Source organism: Lichenostomus cassidix, chromosome 4A, assembly GCF_008360975.1.
Source record: "Lichenostomus cassidix isolate B80296 chromosome 4A, HeHo_3.0, whole genome shotgun sequence".
NCBI classification, from domain to species: Eukaryota; Metazoa; Chordata; class Aves; order Passeriformes; family Meliphagidae; genus Lichenostomus; species Lichenostomus cassidix.
This window is the reverse complement of record NC_139485.1, coordinates 3355702-3372775: the sequence shown is the minus strand read 5'-3', so window position 1 is coordinate 3372775 and position 17074 is coordinate 3355702. Positions and strand designations below refer to the sequence as shown.

Below are 17074 nucleotides of genomic sequence, written 5' to 3'. Positions count from 1 at the left end.
TTTGGGCACAGAAATACATGTGAAATTGCACGTGGAAGTGGTTTCTCATTAAGGTGGGATGCAGCTGGGAAGAAGAATTACTTCCACAACAGCAGCAGTAGAACAATTCCATGTGTGCACAAATTTCCACAGGATCATGAGTAACTTGTGCCCCAAGCTTGCCCCAGTTTTTTACTGTAGGCAAAATGCATAACTTCTAGCAGTTCTGAATTAGCATTTCTCATTAGAAACATGGGGAATAAAAAGAGAGACCTGCTGCTTTGGTGTTGCGCATTCTTAGTCCTGAATTTTTGGCCAGACACAAAGATGAGTGATGGAATTCCCTTATCTGAGTGAAAATGAATGAAGATTTACTGGAAGTCAGATAGAAAAACTAAATTGCTGCTTCTGGACATAACAAAGTTAATTTTTTCAGTCTATTCCATAAATTTTATCAAAAAATGGTACAGAAAGTATCTTAAAGAGTACATATGTTGTAGACAAAATTTTCATATAAATCACTTGCCCTTTAAATTTGAACAACGAATTGACTCAGCCACATAAATTAAACCTTGCTCAGAAACTAACATTTAGAGTGAAAAAACGCCATCTGAGTTAAAAACCAATATCTCATACAATGGTGTTAAGGGAAAGACACATTCTGGAGCTCATAATTGCCATACATTTCATCATGAAAGTTGGATAAACAAAATGTTTTCAGCTACAATTGTCACCAGCAGGCATGTTATTAGCACATTTTCATGAAGGACCAAACACCACTTGGGGTTGAAGGACATTTTCTTAGATTTGTTTTCCAATTAGCATTTTAAGTTATTCAAGGGCAATGCCTTCTTAATGCACTTCGGGATTACATTTTTTCTTTGTAATGCAGTGCAGAAGAACAATTCTTTAATCCAGTAAAAAAGAGAAATATCAGCATAAAATACCAAGCCACTCATGAGATATCTTTTTTCACGTTTAACTTAACAAACCAAGAATAGTTTAAAGCACAAAACCACTTAAATCTCCACTCCCATATCAGTGGGACACACCACTACCCAAAGGACCATTTTCTGCCTCAAATTATACACCTGAACCTTTTCTTTCCACTCAGTTTCCTCCCTGCGACTGCTTCTCTGGTGCTTTTACCATGTTACTTTTCCTTCCCTGCCATGCCTGGCAGATATTTGGGATGATGGATATTTGCTGATATTCGGGTTGGGACACCTTTCCTGGGCCATCCATTCAAATTCCACATCCTGGGAAAGCGGGGGAACTTTTCTAAGGTTGCTCCTCAGCAGTGAGGCAGGAGGGGATCCACGGGGCAGAGTTCTTTCTGCTGAAGTGCACATGAAAGTTTTGCACACTCCCGGACTCCAACCCAGCCTTTTCTGCCCCATTTATGTGCTAATTCAGTGGTGAAACCATGCACACCTTGCCTTGCTCTTCAAACCTCCTGCTTTTTCTAGTAAAGGCACAGGTGAAAGGGGGATGGATGGTACAGACACCAACCAGGGAAACAGCAAAGACCTGCCTGTCTTGGTCCACCAGCTCTGGCACATCTGCCTTTAAGATTTAACTGCAGGCAAGTTATGTTTTCATTAATCAGTTCTGATTTTCACAAGCCAGGACCTGACTGACTGCACAAAAGCCTCTGCTTTTCTTTCACCAGAAAACATACTAAAATACACTTTCGAGTGGTTGCAGATTTTTTTTTTTTAATGGGGAAACATTAAGTAATTAAGGAAATCATGCACCATGCCATGTGGAGGCCTCCTAACAAATACAACTTTGGTGGCCATGACCCTGGCCAGAGGAAGAAGGCTGTGATGTCACCTCATCCCCAAGTCCCAGTTTCACGGATAGTATCTCTGAAAGGAATTGTCTAAAGGAGATTGTTCCTTATGAAAAGTTCACATGATGGAGTCTGAAGGGCTTGTTTCACTTGAAGCCCAGCAGGACAGAGCTGTTTGGAAAGAAGCATTCAGTGTGTTCTGTTTTGCTGAAAGCTGTCACAGTGAACAAGTACTTAGCAAACAGCATGAACAAGGATATGAACTAGAAAACTAGCAGGGCCCTGACAACATTGTAATAGTGGGCTCGGCTGCTCAGGGCCTCTGCAGTGATGCATGGGGGCAGGAGAAGGGGAACAGGAGAACTAGACTCCTGTATTTTTCTTTTTTTGTAAAGGTGACAGTGTATCATTGCTCCCAAGTTGTTTGTGTTGTCGTGGTCACTTCTGGCTACAGTAGGAGAGGAGGGAGCAGCCTCCTGGCCAGGAGGGGTGCAGAGCACAGGCACAGCACATCCCGAGGGGGAACTGACTGATTCACTAAAAATCAATCTGTTCTCTTCCTCTTGTCCTGCTCTGGAATGTCTTTGCTGTTATGATGGGCTGCCTGTGTGAGCTGTCACTCCTTGCATGTCTAATCCATATTTAGCAGTGAAGAAAAGCTGCCTGAACACCAGGTCAGAACTGGAAGAGGATCTGCCATCCCACACCTGTGGAAAGAAGCCACTTTCATGCCTAATGAGTTGATGACACCATGCAGGTATAAACCAGCACCCATTAAAGACCCCCATCCCTCCATGAAGGCAGCACAACATTAAGAGACATCAAAGGAGTAGGGAATAAGAATATGATAAACAAAAATACTCCTTTGGTTTCTACATAGTGCATCCAGGTCCTCATTTCTGTAGCAAACCTCAAAACCACACTAACCACACCTTTCCACCATCATTCTGACAGCTGTCTGCTCGTGACAAGCAGAGTTTCAAAAGCTGTCATATATAATTTTTATTTATCACTTCTAACAGGTGCATTTTCCTAACTGGTGTCTTTGCTACAGAGGACTAACTCTGCTTTCTCCAGATTGTCTTCTGCTAAGCAATTTACAGAAACTGCTTTTTCCCTCATTCCCTTTGCAAGGACAGAAGATTTGCAATGTTTACGTTCCCAGCACAGCACTTTCCTCTTGGCTTACCGACATTCACTGGCTCAGGATGGAAAGAACTTGTTTAGCCTAAAGGAAATCCTGATTTTATCAGGTCCTGGGATATGTGCCTGGATCTGTCACCCATTCCCTTCATACTCTGCCATGGCTGAAAACCTCTTTTGATGGTTTGTGGCAAGGGCACAGGTGAAGGAAAGAGGAATAAAGAACCAGCTCCCACATTGAGATGGATCAGAGGCACTGCTGCAATCCTGACCTTCTGACTGCATCCACTTCCCTTCTCCCTTCATGGCCAGGAACAGAATCTTTGCTTCTGCCTGTAAATCTGGATCTTAATTTATGAGACAAATATATTTTGCTTTAAAAAGATTACAAACAGAATTTTGTCTGACCTCCTGCCTGAATGCAGCCCATTCACTGTATTGGTGATCTTGGCATCTCAAGGAAATTAATCTGAGGCTTCTAAATATTCTAGCATGAAAGACAGGAATGTTTTCTAGTAATCCACATGGTTTCTGGGTAAGTTCTCCAACAAGTCCCTCCACAACACTGACAGATGTCCAGCTTTAGGATGAGCTGTGTTCCAGAAAAATCCAGTGAAGATCTCCAACATGACAGGGCTGTGCTGGCTTTGTCTGGATCATGGAGGAACATGTTTTATCAATTGTATGATAATGCAGATGCATTATTCTCTAGTTAGCATGCAAACTGGGTATCAGGTGTTTTGTAAGACTCAAAAATACCTCGTGGGACTGAACTTCCTTCAAAGATAGGCTAAGCTACTCTCTCCCCCTGATATCCACATCCCTCAGATCCTGGGAATTCTATTACAAGTTTCTTATCACTATGAGTGTAACAAAGTTTTTCCATCAAGGCAAATGTCTTTTGCAAGAAAACCAGTTATGATAAGGCTTTTCTTCTACTGATTTTTTTTCAGCTGCTCCCTGAACCAGATAGCATGTTTTTATTAGGAAAAAAAAAGAGAAAAAGTGATTTTCCCCCTCTCTTTCTTTGCTTTTTTTTTCAGCCCAAATCTCCTTTCATTTCAAGTGCACTACAGTGTGAAAGTTTGAAAGAGAAGGAGTACGTAGGTTTTATCAAAAATGCCAGCATTTTTTTATTATATAGGGACCTCTATCATAAACATTTTGAACAAGATGGCTTGGATTAGCCAGGAAAACCTTGTCTGTAGCAAGATGACATTTCCATTATGCCCTCACCACAGGACTGAGAGTGAGCACCCATGCAGAGGTGACCTTTAGGGAGAAGCAGGGACATTTCCAGCCGGCACTGCTGGCTGCAGAAGGTGCCACCGCTGATTCTGGACAGCTGCAGAGGGGCAGGCTGCAATTGTGTGTCCCACCTCTGTCCCTCTACCTCTAGAAAATATCCACTGTCATTTTTGTGGCTTATACCTCTGCCTTTTGCATCTAAATTTTCAAAACTGCTTTGCCCCAACTCCTTGCAGCACCACAAACAGGATGGCAGACGTGGATCTGCTGCTAAAACTCTCACTGCCTCATCTGCCTGCCTAGAAAACAGCACCCAGCAGCAGGATTGTTTTGTCCTCACATAGCAAGGGAAAAAGACACTCTTTCTTCCATTTCCCTCCCCACAGATCCCCCATATTCCTCGTCTGTAAGCCGTTCCATTCCCAGGCTGGCCTATCTTTAACCCATGTGCTGTTTGAGGCTGTGGAACACAGAGCCCCTTTCATGCAGGGAGGGATGTGTTCCTGCCAGGTCCCAGTGTTCTAGGGAATTTGCCAGATCCCTCAATAATCTGATCCTCTGCCTTTTGGCTCTAGTGCTCAGAGCTGGCTCTTTGGTGGGAGTTCTCCCAGAACAGGATCTCCATCCCCTCCTGCATCGTGCTTTCCCCACTGCCTGGTAACCACGTGTAGAGTCCACCCCAGTTTAGCAGTTCCTTCCCAGAGGAGCAGCCCGGGGAGGCAGCAGCTCCTGACAACACAGGGATGAAGGATTTCTGATTGCAATGTCCCGTTTAAGCTTCCTGGTGCAATAAACACACTCTGTTTGATTCCTGCAGCACAAAACACCCTTCAGAGGGCTGCAGGAGTCCAGCAGAGTGCCAGGAACGAGGAGGAAAGGGATGTAAAGCATGCTCCAAACAGGGCCTGAAAAGAGACCAGGGACAGCTGAGCTGCTGTACTCTCTCTACGGAGTCCCCAGATACTGTTAGAACCCTTTCCCCTGGCTAGGGAAGCCAGCTGTGCACTCCAGGGCAAAGATAAGAGGTTTTGCCCTCCCTCCAGGGCTGCCAATTAATCCTTGTGCACACGCTGAGGGAAAAGTCCATGCCAGCAAGCCTGCAGCAGTGCCAGCCTGAGAAAAAAGGGAGGTGTCACCCTGTTCTGTTCACCCCAAGCTGGGGTTGGAGGATATTGCTGCTCCAGCCATCACCCATCTGACTGACTTCCCTCACCAGCTCTTCCTCCCTCTCCTACCCAAAACGAACACATTTTTGCAGAAAGGGAATGTAATTTTAAAAGTTCTGAGTTAATCAAATGCTTTAAAAACACAGTGCCTGTGGTACAATGCTTCAACTTTGTCCTGGGTGTCAGTCCATTCACTCCAACCAGCTCACACCAGAGATGAATTTGCTCTGGTGCCTTTGTCAATAAAATTCTAGATTAAAAGAGACCCTATATAGAGCTGGTCCCAGAGGTAATTGCTAGTTAATCAGCCAATTAACTGACCCAACGAGTAGGAAAAGGGGAAGGGGGAGGGAGAGGGGAAACAAATCAGTCAAGGTACAGCAGAACGTAATTCTTTAGGAGTTAATGTTAGAAACCTTTTCAAAGGGATTGCAGCCTACCTTGACTCACTCCCCTTCTTCCCTCCTTGTTCTCTTCCTCCCAATTTGTAATTGTTGGCTCCCCTAATTGGCTGATTAACTACTTATTACAGACAGACCTGGAGGTATGTGGGATCCCCTTAGCCACGGGACTTGATTGCATCAAGGCAAACAAAGCTGAATGCAGCAGAGCATCTCTCTGGGCTGGCTTTCTCTACCCAGCCTGATGGCTTCGAGTCAAGCAGCATTTCATTTGAGAAGATCCTTTTCTAAACTAGTTTCTATTTTATTTATATTATACTACAAAGAAAGGGAAGGGGTTTTTTGTTGTTTTTTGGTTTGGTTTTTTTTTTAGCACTCTGTTATGCAGACAGAATGATTTTTATCAGTTTGTACACCTCAAACCAACCTGTTTACTATTCCTGGATACACTATCAGGATATTGTAATGAATGAGCTGTTACAGCTGCCTGATGTTACAATAATAAGTAATGACAATAGAATTAGCCTCTATTTTCCTTTGATAGTGTTACCAGGCTGCTCGCTACCAGCAGTGCTGGGAGAGGAGTCCTAAAGGTGAAAAGGGCAAAGCTGAGAGAGTTCCCCTCATTTCCACTCCTTGGATTTCTTGGGGGGAAGAGAGCAGAGCTCACCCTTGCATTTGTTGGCTTCCCAGGAGATTTATGGCAGGTCAGAAGGGAGGTGCCAGTCAGTTCTGGCACATCCTGAAACCACACGGCTGAGGAGGAGCCCGAAATTGCTCTCTGAGGCTTCAAAGAGGAGTTTGGCTGCTTTAACACACCTTTTCCAGCACAGTGGAGGCAGAGATGGAGCTGCCCCACGGAAAACTGTGACATAAGGGCTGCAAGGGCTCTGAGTCTGATCTCTCCCAAACAATACCTGTCAGTGCACACAGGCAGGTTCTTTTCTAAAGCTGGTGGGTTGTTTTGGTCACTCACCCTCCTGTGTAGATAATAAAGAATATTCTTTTTTCTCTCCTCATTTCTTGGGCTGCAAAGCAGCAGCTTCTCCAGTGTGATTGTTCAGGGTGTTGGGCAGAGAATGGGGTTCTCCTGACAGAGCCTCTATTGCATAAACCTCTTCTTCAAGCTCCACTTTTCTCCTCCAGCTTCAGGAAAGAGTTTGGGGGTTTAATTCTATTTTGTATTTGTGATGATTTTGTCCTCCTACTCCTCTTTTCTCCCTCAGCAAAAGGGCAGGCTGAGCCCGGGCAGCCCATCCTCAACTGCATGTAAATCACAATCTGATTAGGCAGTGATATATTCATCTCTAGCTCCTGTATAAAAGTTATTCAAGTATTTTGACAAAATAAGTGCTGTTTACTTTATACATTTTCTGCTAATTCTAAAGATTTCTGCAAACCTAAAGGATCTCATGGAATTTACAGGCTTGTGGCTTTGCTATTGAAAGTATAAAAGCATGCTAAATTAAGTTGATTTGCCTGTGAAAGAAACACGTCCATTATTCATGTCAGGGCCCTGTCACATCAAATTGAGGGAGTGAAGAAAACCCTTTTTTATCAACGTTTAGAAGCAAGGAAAAAACCGACCATTCAGGGGCTGAATTTCAATTGGAAGAAAGTCAGCCTGAAAGCAAGGTTAAAAAAAAAAAAAAAAAAAGGAGCTGGGGACATGTCTAATGTTGGAAATCAGCAAAGGGTGGGTTGATTTAACTTTGGCTGGGATCTTTCAAACAGAAAGCCAGGATGAAACTCAAAGTAGCAAGTAGAAGACACAGTCTCGATGTCTCTCATGTGTAAACTTGTCACAAGTAGTTAAGCTAATTCAGATTTAAAACTCTTCAGAGCCTGTTCTTCTTGGATGCTTCAAAATAATGACAAAAATTGTTAAATAAAGCACTCTGTGCGTGCTCAGCTAATATATTTATCCACTGGCTATTACATGATTAAATTCTTATTAGCAGACAACATGAAGGGGGTTTAGAGTTGGAGGAGAGAACAGAAATTGCAAAAAAAGGTTGGTTTAGGGATGGTTTTTCTTCAGCTGGGGGCTGACAGGATCAAAAATAGTCAGGACTGTTTCCTGTCTACTGTAAGACATATCTCATATAACTTCATGTAGCCATAAAATCTTCCAATTTTTATGATATAGTGCATGGTAGGTACAGACAAAATCAATGGCACCTGCCATCTTTTAAATAAAAAATTGATTTGTAGTCTGCTCAATTATCTCAATATACATAGAGTTAGCTGAGAAACTGTAAAGGGAATTTTGTCCACTGAAATTCTTCTCATTGTCCAATGGTAATTTCTTGTGTGTCCTGCTTATTTCACAAACAAAAAGCTTACAGTTCCTCCTCCCTGCAGTTGGTTTTTATAAGCTTAAAACAGCATGTTAAGTGGCATTTCACAGTCCTCTGCTTCAAGCCTAATTGGTTTAGACTGGACACTTTGGAGATATCCTTTAAAAGCAGTTTTTATGTTGCTGGCATTATTATACTGTACAAAGGGTAACTCAGCCACTTAAATCATGTTTCTGGCTACCAGGCCTGGACATCATTTCTGCATCAGATTTGTTTCCCTCCCTTTTGTTTCTCCCCAGCCCCAGAGCCTCGGGGTTAACATTTTTTCTGCTTTAAAACCCTTCTGTGAAAGACACTTTGCCACCTCATCCGAGCTCTCAAGCTTCCCTACTTCAAAGTCTCAAGCTGGGAAAGCAAATCTTAAGTCCCAAATGCTGGACTCTGCGGCTTCTATAGGACCCTCCACTGAAGTTAAGTTCTTGTCCTTAATTGAAAATTGCAGCCAGTGTAAATAGGAGATAGTTTGCAGCAAGCTCGTCACAAAGGGAATTACCTCGTGGAGTGGCTACACTGGGGTAAACAGAGGGGATAAAAAAGGGGAAGAAAAAGAGGGAGGAAAAAAGCTAGGAGTAAAAGAGAGAGCCATTGTACTGTGGAGGTAGCATCAAGACAAGGATTAATGGCTGGAGGAATTGTATTTTCTGTGCTTTCAGCAATGTTACAATCTCCCAAAAGTAAGTGTTGTTAATAAGTGGGCCAGTAAAGAGAGGTCAGGGCATGAAGGGAAATGGAAAAATCAGGCTCTGAAAATAAGGGGAGCCTTTTATCCTGTAAAAACCCAGCAAAGTGGTGCTGATCTGTTTATTTTTAGTACTTCCATTTGGGCCAACTAGTGAAGTTTGTTATTTCAAAGAGCTGACAAGTGATAGGAAGGGATACATCCATACCATAAGTTGAAAGGAAATGGCATTTAACTTACTTCCATGTGCCCACTGTTTCTTTAGTTCACAATACCTGGCTGGGGAGGAGAAACTCATTTCACTGTGGATGTATGACACAGATCTGACAGTGAAATCCAAGCAGCTGTGCTGGGAGAGTGCCAGGTCCTGACAGGCCAGAGCAGGGCAGTGCTGGTGGTGGCAAGCAGGGCAGGATCCCTTTCCATTCCCAACCCTCTGCTGCCCTGCGATTGTCGTGTTGCTCCAGGCTCACTCAGCATCCTCAGAGCTCTGCAACCTCAGAAAGACACAGCAGGAGCAAGTGAGGGGAGCCCTGGGGTCTTCTCATTCCTCCCACTCCCAGGAGCAGGGGTGAGTTGGGATTTTGGCTCGTTGGACCCCCTGCTTTGGCTCAGTGAATCTCCTTTTCCAGTGAATCTCCTTTTCCAGCAGCACCTGCAGCTTTAGCAGCTCAGCTGCACCATGGAACTGCACCCCGAGCCTCACTCATTTCAGGCTCAGTTTAGGTCCTTTACCAACTCCCTGAAACAACCTGGATTTGTCTCTTGATCCCTCAATGACAGACTTTTCTGCCTGCAAAATGGGAGGCAAAACTCTGCCTTCTTTTGCAGCTTCCTGGCCTTTTCTATACAGCACAGAATGGACACTCTGCTCATGGAAATCCACTGAGCGACTGGGATACATTTTTTATTACAATTATTAGTATTGGATTGTTTAAGCAAACACACTGACCTCTATTCTGTCTTGAATAGCTCACTTATGCCAGGTCACATTGCTCCATAAGAGCAGAAACAGCTGGAACCTGGATATTCTGAAAGGTAACAGGATGGATATTAACAAGCAAAAAGACTCTTCCACTGCTATCAGTGCACCTACTGCTGGTTTTATTGGGGTTTGGTTTTTTAATTCATAGCTCAGCATATTCAAAATGAGGTTTTCAATGGAAGCCAGTGGAGCCAGAGTCTAAAAATCTAGTGGAAGTATAATTGAGTCTGTTCATGCATAATGCAGAATTACAGGAAACTGTGATGGGATTCAGAAAAATATACTCCACAGCGTTTTTTTCGTGTTACATAACCTATTTTTAATAAAATACAGAAACTGTCAGTTTAAGAGCACTGCTGACACAAAACAGAATCCTACCATTAAAAGGCAGCAAATTGCATTTGTTCCCACTCACTTTTCAGTGGCTTACAGGTTGCATTAATTCAAAACTCTCTCAGCAGTTTCAGCAGCGTGAATCTATCAGATGTATCTCTGAGGAAGAGAATTGATTAAAAATCCAGAATACATCCCAACTATCCAAATAAACTAACTTAAAATCGGCATTATTTTTGAGAGTTCTAAAAATGGCTCATTTAGCTAAGAATTCATAAAGTCCTCTTTCAGCTTTTCCTCTTCCACTTGAATATTTGCATACTTTTTAGATTCTTGGTTTTAACAGAATTTTCCTTTTTTTCTTTTTTTTTTTTTTTTCTTCTTACTGTCATGGGAAATAATTTAATTGTGCATGGTGTGAGACTCTCCCCGTGTGCACACAAAAACAAACGCCATGCCTTTTAAACTGGGACCTAAATGAAGCCAGAGAAAGAAAACCCTTAGCTGGAGCCATTGCCCATTATTATTCTGCTTACAGTACACATTTGGGAAGTTTTCCTGTTCATAACTCACTGTCTGCAGAGCACTGCACCTCTCAAAGATATGCAAGTTCATTCCAGCATTTATCTGCTCTTTTCTCCTCAGGAGTTCAACTGTTTTTCCGCCTGATGGTTAGAATGAATTGAAGATTTTGAACTCATCCATCAGATTTGGAAATGATCCCTGAATTGATGAGAGTGTTTAACAGTTAATTGAACATTTCTGTTGTGAACTTTCATTGTTTCAAAGTGCAAAAATGCCTCACCCAGGGATGTGGGCTAAGAAAAGAGGATCCAAGACGTGTCCTTGCCCCACAAATATTTTCATTCTCTAGAGTGCAGCAGACTTTTAAATAACAGGGGCATCACTCGGGTCTCACTCCTGGGTATCACAAGTAAACAGTGATCTGAAAAGGACTTTCACAGGACCTGAGACCTCCCATGTTCTGCTGCAGGAAATAACTCCCCCTTATTCAAATTACAGATTCAACATACACATTCTGCAGCCAACAAGGCTTTCCAAAGGGACCTGATGATGCCTGAAAGTATTTACTTGGTTTTTAATCTCAATGTAATCTTTGGACCTCGCTGTCTTAGTTGACTTTGAAAAATCACACCTGTGAAGGGGGAAAGGAGAATTAACCTGGATTTTTTCACATGCCTTGACAGTTATGAAAAAAAATCTTCCAGACTTTCTGCTCTATTATAGCACTTTGGCTAAGAGAAATTATTGTTCTCCATTCTAAAACTCCACCAAATTGCTTAATTGTACTTCGCTTTTCTCCTTTTCACTGAGGTTTGTACAATTCTTTAAGAGTATGACTTGAATTTCTTCACTGTAGTCTTGTGGAAGGTGTTGGAACAAGATGTTGGCAGGGGGTTGGAACGAGATGATTTAAAGTCTCTTCCAACCCAAACCATTCTGTGATTCACCTGTGATGAGGCTTTAACTCAGTGTCACTGCTTCCTGCCCTCCCTGGCACCCAGCAGAACACTGGGGACATGTCCCAAATGCTGGAACACCTCCATCAAACCCAACTTCTCCTCACAAGGACCTTGGGAAAGCTCTTTCTGCCCTGTGCCCCTTGCAGCCCGTGGTGCTTTACCAGTGCAGAGCTGCCTGCTCTGCTCCACTGATGAGCCTAATTCCCTAATTCCTCTTGACCAGCTCCCTTTATTTAGTAGCTTTCTTTTTCCAGCACCAAGATCATTCCTCCTTGCTGGATGGTTAATTAACTCTCCTCCCAGGTGTTCCAGGCTCCTGTGGTGTGAGAGAGCTTGGCCCTGCAGCTGACTCACATCCCCCAGCCCTGTGAGGTGGAGGTCTGGGCTCTATTGCTCTTGGAAGAGTTCAGAACAAAAAGAGTTCCTTCTAAACTATATTTCTTTCCCACCGTAGGAAACTGCTGAGTGTGGATTTTACATTTTCAGGGATGACAACCAATTTTTTTAGCACAAATTCTAATTCAGAACGAGCTTTGCTCAGCACCAGCTTGGTAAAAAGCACTTGGCCCAAAGCTAACAGTTACTTCCCCTTCTCCCTCCTGGTTTTCTTGTTCCTCCTGTGCCACAACAGCACAGGCAAGGGTGCAGCTCTGGGATGAACCAAGCTGGGAAATCGCTTCAGCTGAATAAGGATCATTTCCTAATCATTGCTGGGCTACTTTTCAGCCAGTGGCAGTTGAGGATGTGCTTTACAAGAGAAGAGCTGGAAAACAGCAGCAGGGACAAGGGATTTCTCTGCTTTTCTGCCCTGAGTCTCGGCAGAGCAGCCACTTCCTCGAGGATCAGGGAATCTTCAGGGGGAGCCACGCTTATCACAGCCTTCATCTGTTCTCAAAGCTTGCAAACAGCAATTACAACAGATACATCACAGGAATGCCGCTAGCGACCCGAAATTCATACCCATGCAAATCCAACCATCCCCACCCTCCGGAGCTGCTGCCGCTCCGCGCGGAGATGGAGCGATGGTAATTAAAATCGTGGTACAACACCTCACCGCAAGAAATACAGCCCCGGGGAAACCCAGATCCATTCACTGCGGCAGATTCCTGCTTATGCTCAGAATGGACAGCGTCAAAATAATTTCCAATACGTTCCCAGTGACAGCAGACCCAAATGGGCAGGATAGTGTGGAGGGGATTAGACTGGGGGGTACAGCAATTTTCTGTGAGTTTGAAACACAACCGCTCTTTTTAGGGTACTGCAGCCAGCTCTGCGTGGTTAGCTGCGTTTCTCCCTATGTGTCAGGCATTGTATGAAGCACTTCAAAGCTTGAATTTCCTGATTTTGCCCATTTTCCGTCCCTTTTCCTCTCCCCGTTCCGCCGGGCCGGGCCCTCCTGCGCCCTCTGCTGTCCGAGAGTGGGAATTGCACTCACGAGCCCTATCTCTGTCCCCGCTCCTGTCCCTATCCCCACTCCTGTCCCCTGTCCCTGTCCCCGCTCCTGTCCCCTATCCCTGCTCCTTCCCCCTGCCCCTGTCCCCGTTCCTGTCCCTGTCCCCACTCCTGTCCCCTGTCGTCTCTCCCGTCCCTGCCCCTGTCCCCACTCCTGTCCCCGCTCCTGCTCCTATTCCTATACCCACCCCTGCTCCTGGCTCTGTCCCCGCCCCTGTCCCCACTTCTGTCCCTGTCCCCGCCCCTGTCCGCGCTCCTCTCCCCGCTCCTCTCCCCGCTCCTGCCCCTGCCCCTGTTCTTCCTTGGGAGGGCAGTGAGCCCCTGGCACAGGTGCCCAGAGAAGCTGTGGCTGCCCCTGGATCCCTGGCAGTGTCCAAGGTCAGGATGGACAGGGCTTGGAGCAGCCTGGGACAGTGGAAGGTGTCCCTGCCCATGGCCCTCATCACACCAGGCCTTTAAATTAAAGTTGTGTCTTTTGTAGCACCAACAGCAAATGCAGTGGAGTGAGTCATGAGGAAGGAGCAGAAGCAAAGAGGACAAGTTCATCAGTTGGAAGAGAGAAAGAAAGGGAAAGACAGGTGGGAGGCCAACAAAGAGTTTCATCTCAGCTTGTAATGAAACAGAAGCAAACAGCAACAATTCCTCTCCATTTGCAGTTTCACAAATAATAACAAACATGTAAAGTCCAAGATGATGCTTCACTTATGGCATTGGCAGTATTGACATTCAAATATAACCAATCTCAGCATGCAGCCAGCCTAAAAATAACCCTTTCAAGGACTATTTATAGAAATCATAAAGTTTGTATTCTTTTTTTAACATCCTACTGTTTAAAATAGCAATGTGTATTTTGGTCACAAGACCCTGCTTCTCTTTGCAGCTGTGAATTACTTTTTAAAAATCTCCACGTTATAGAAAGACAAAGTTCTTGGCAAATGCCCTGATTCCATAAGCCAGTTAACTCCTGGAAATTAATTCTTCCCCAAATTAAAACTCAGTCCTTTCTACTGTATTTGATCTGGATACAATTTTTCAGTTAGTGATACCCAGAGGCATATAACAAAAAACCAATGCAATAACTAAAATAATATTGTCATATCCAGTCAGAGTGAAGTTAGATGCTTTTAACTCCAACAGGATTTCTGCCAGCAGTGTAGGGAGAGGGCAGGAGATGTTTGCAAGGCTGCCTGCTAAATCCATCCCTGTCCAGCACCTGAAGCAAGATGCTGCTGGCTGATTGTGATGCAGAGATGTGGGAATAAAGAACTCCTGCACACAACCAGCAGCTCCTGTAATGATGCAGCTTCGAGCTGCAGATATTGCTCCAAAGCCCCAGCCTTTTGCCAGGCTGCTAAAGGTGCTGCTCACAGCACAGAACTCCTCAGACACCCTTGAGATTCACATCCTGCAGCAAGACGGGAGGTGCTGAGGGCAGGAGGAGCAGCTTTCAGGGTGATGCTCTGCCCTGGGGGGGCTTTGGATGATATTTACAGATGGTTCAGGAGAGCCTCGCCAGGTATCCCGTACCTTTACGCACAGACAAATATTTACGGAGCTTTCCAAGGCCGAGCTGTTATCAGTTTCCGCGGCAGCCCTGGGCAGTGCCCAGCGTGACCCCGGCGGAGGCAGCCCCGGTGCGATGGTATGTTCAGCTCTGCTGGATCTCCATAGAGGGGGCCTGGAATGCACGGGGGAACAATGCCCAGGGCTGCGCAGAGCAAAGGATGAAGGGCAGCAGAGTTTGATAACCACATTAAAGCACTACCAACATCTGTTCGAGCCAAAGACAACACTATCTCCAGGAATTAACCTTCTGAACCACTTAATCATTAACCTCGGCAGAGGGAAAGTTAGACAACAAGAGCCTATTTGTCAGCAGCTCCTCAGAGGGATGCAGTGAGCAATATTTTACTGAGAACAGCGTGAGAAGGGCTTGCCCAGCTTTATAAATTTTAAACACAGAATATATTTGTGTGGGAAACAAGGAGACAATGGATGTAAATAAACAGATGATCCTACCTTGAAGCCTTCATCCATTTATCCTGTTTAAAGTGGCTTGAACTGTTTTGTCCTGCATTGTGTAAGAGCATTTCCTCCAAACAAGCAGAGATGCTTCAGTTCTCACTCAGAAGTATTCCTGGCTCTGGAAAGAATTACAAATGGATAGGATGTCACAATTTTAAACTTGCACCCCTATCCACAAGTCTCTTACTGAAAAACAAATCAGGGACTGTTGATTTGCAAGAAGCAAGGCTAGAGAAGGAAAGGGATTTTGTTTAACAAGTATTTGTTTCTCTACACTGTTTCCCATGTGAGGTCAGCCCTTAAGTTATTCTGCTGCAAGCCAGCCAAATGCCTTTCCTCCACATGGTGACAATGGGTAGAGAATTTGTGTCTTTTGGGTTTCTGTTTGCCAAAGGAGGAAAGGATTTGATTCCTTCAAACTGCAGTGCCCCAGATTTGTGGCAGAACTGCACTGAGGCTGACAGTTCGTTTCTCTGCAGCTCAGGTAATCATTTTATCTGCTGAGATATTGCCACAGCTGGAGGGGGCAAAAAGAAAAAAAAAAAAGTTTGGGAAGATGAGTGACTGAAAGGTTGAAAACAGAATGTGCTCAAATCCAAGAGCTGTGTAATAACAAAACTGGGTTATGCCAGAAACGGCCCAAGGTCTCTGCCCAAAAATGCCACATGTGATCAAAATACATTGTCCAGGTGACAAACTGTTCCCTACAGTCCACATGTGCAGCTGCTGTCTGCTTAAACTGCCCTTCTTAAAAGAGAATTATGATGTCTCTGGTGGGGGACAAAGACATGGTCTGACACCAAGGGAGGAAGGAAGATCTCAGCCCTCTGCTCTTTTTTCTGGGTTAGTTTTCTGTTGGTCAGCAACTTGAAAGGGCTCAGTACAGAGCCTCATGTGTGTCAAAGCCAAGGCAGGAGCAGCAGCACACAACGAGGGACTGAGACTCACACAGCAGCCAGACCTTAAATCAGCTGAAACCACAATCTGTAACTTGGCCTTTATACATTTCCTTACAAAGCAGGCTGGTAACTTCAGCAAAAAAAGTAATAATAATGCTTCATTTTTCAATAAATGGTACAATATTTACATCCTTGGTAGAAAAATCATTGTTGAATGGACATAGAAAGTGATTTATCCACTCAGACAAGGGCTCAGAGTGAGCAAAGTGTGGCCTGCATCTGGTCTGGAGGCACCATCCTTGTGTGTCCTTCCTTACTTGTGCCTCCACGAGGCAGACACTAAAGTCCAACACTAATTTACATGTTATTTTAGTTATGAATTATTCCCCCAGCTCACCTGACCTTGATGTTTGCAGTGTGATCAGTGCTGTGCTGAGAAAAAGAAAACAAACTGATAATAGTTACCCATTTTTAAATCGGTAAAAGGTAACCAGCATTGCCTCCCCAAAGATTCACCAACACACTGGGAAGATGCTCCCCTGGTCAAGACATCCTGAAGAAATGTTCCTCAGGCAATTAATTTCCCCAGCAGGATGATTCATCATCGTCTGTACTCCCACAAATTGATTTCTCGAGGTTTATCATGGTAATTTCATCCTCACTGCTGTCTCTTGCTGCTCTTCAGAGGCTGAGCTGCATAACTGGTTTTTAAACTGCTGTTTGTGGAGAAGACTAAATTGGAGCAGCAGACAAGGCCCTCTCCTTTCACTTGGGTCGCCGAGCTCATTAATGTGGATAATTAATTGGAACTTTGCAGCCCTCCCTTTGTACACCCACAACAGGCAAGTCCCAGGAGCTGCAGTGCCCCCCTCACCTGAGCACTCTTGCACAGACACCTGCTGCTCATAATTAAGATCCATTGCCCGAATTTGCATATCCTGATTTCTATCACTCAGCTCCTGGAGACAAAAGAAAGCATTTTCTGCAGGGAAATGGCAGATTAATGCTGCTGCTCAAGTGTGGCTCGCCTGGGCAGCTGCTTGTGCTAAAAGGCCCTGACACGAATCACCAGAGTGTTTCTATTTAAAAACGGTATGTTTGGGTTGGATTGAAAGCAAAACACAT

General features: G+C 44.4%; 1 long non-coding RNA gene across 1 annotated transcript in view; it reads right to left on the bottom strand.

The window, feature by feature from the left end:
- LOC146437302 (uncharacterized) overlaps window positions 1–16811 on the bottom strand; it is a 28514-nt gene extending 11703 nt beyond the window's left edge. The window contains exons 1-2 of the long non-coding RNA XR_014852174.1: window positions 16415–16811; window positions 15045–15168 (exon numbers count right to left, since the gene is read on the bottom strand). This is a non-coding gene — a long non-coding RNA (uncharacterized LOC146437302). The remainder of the gene's footprint in view (window positions 1–15044; window positions 15169–16414) is intronic.
- Window positions 16812–17074: the final 263 nt, after the last annotated feature.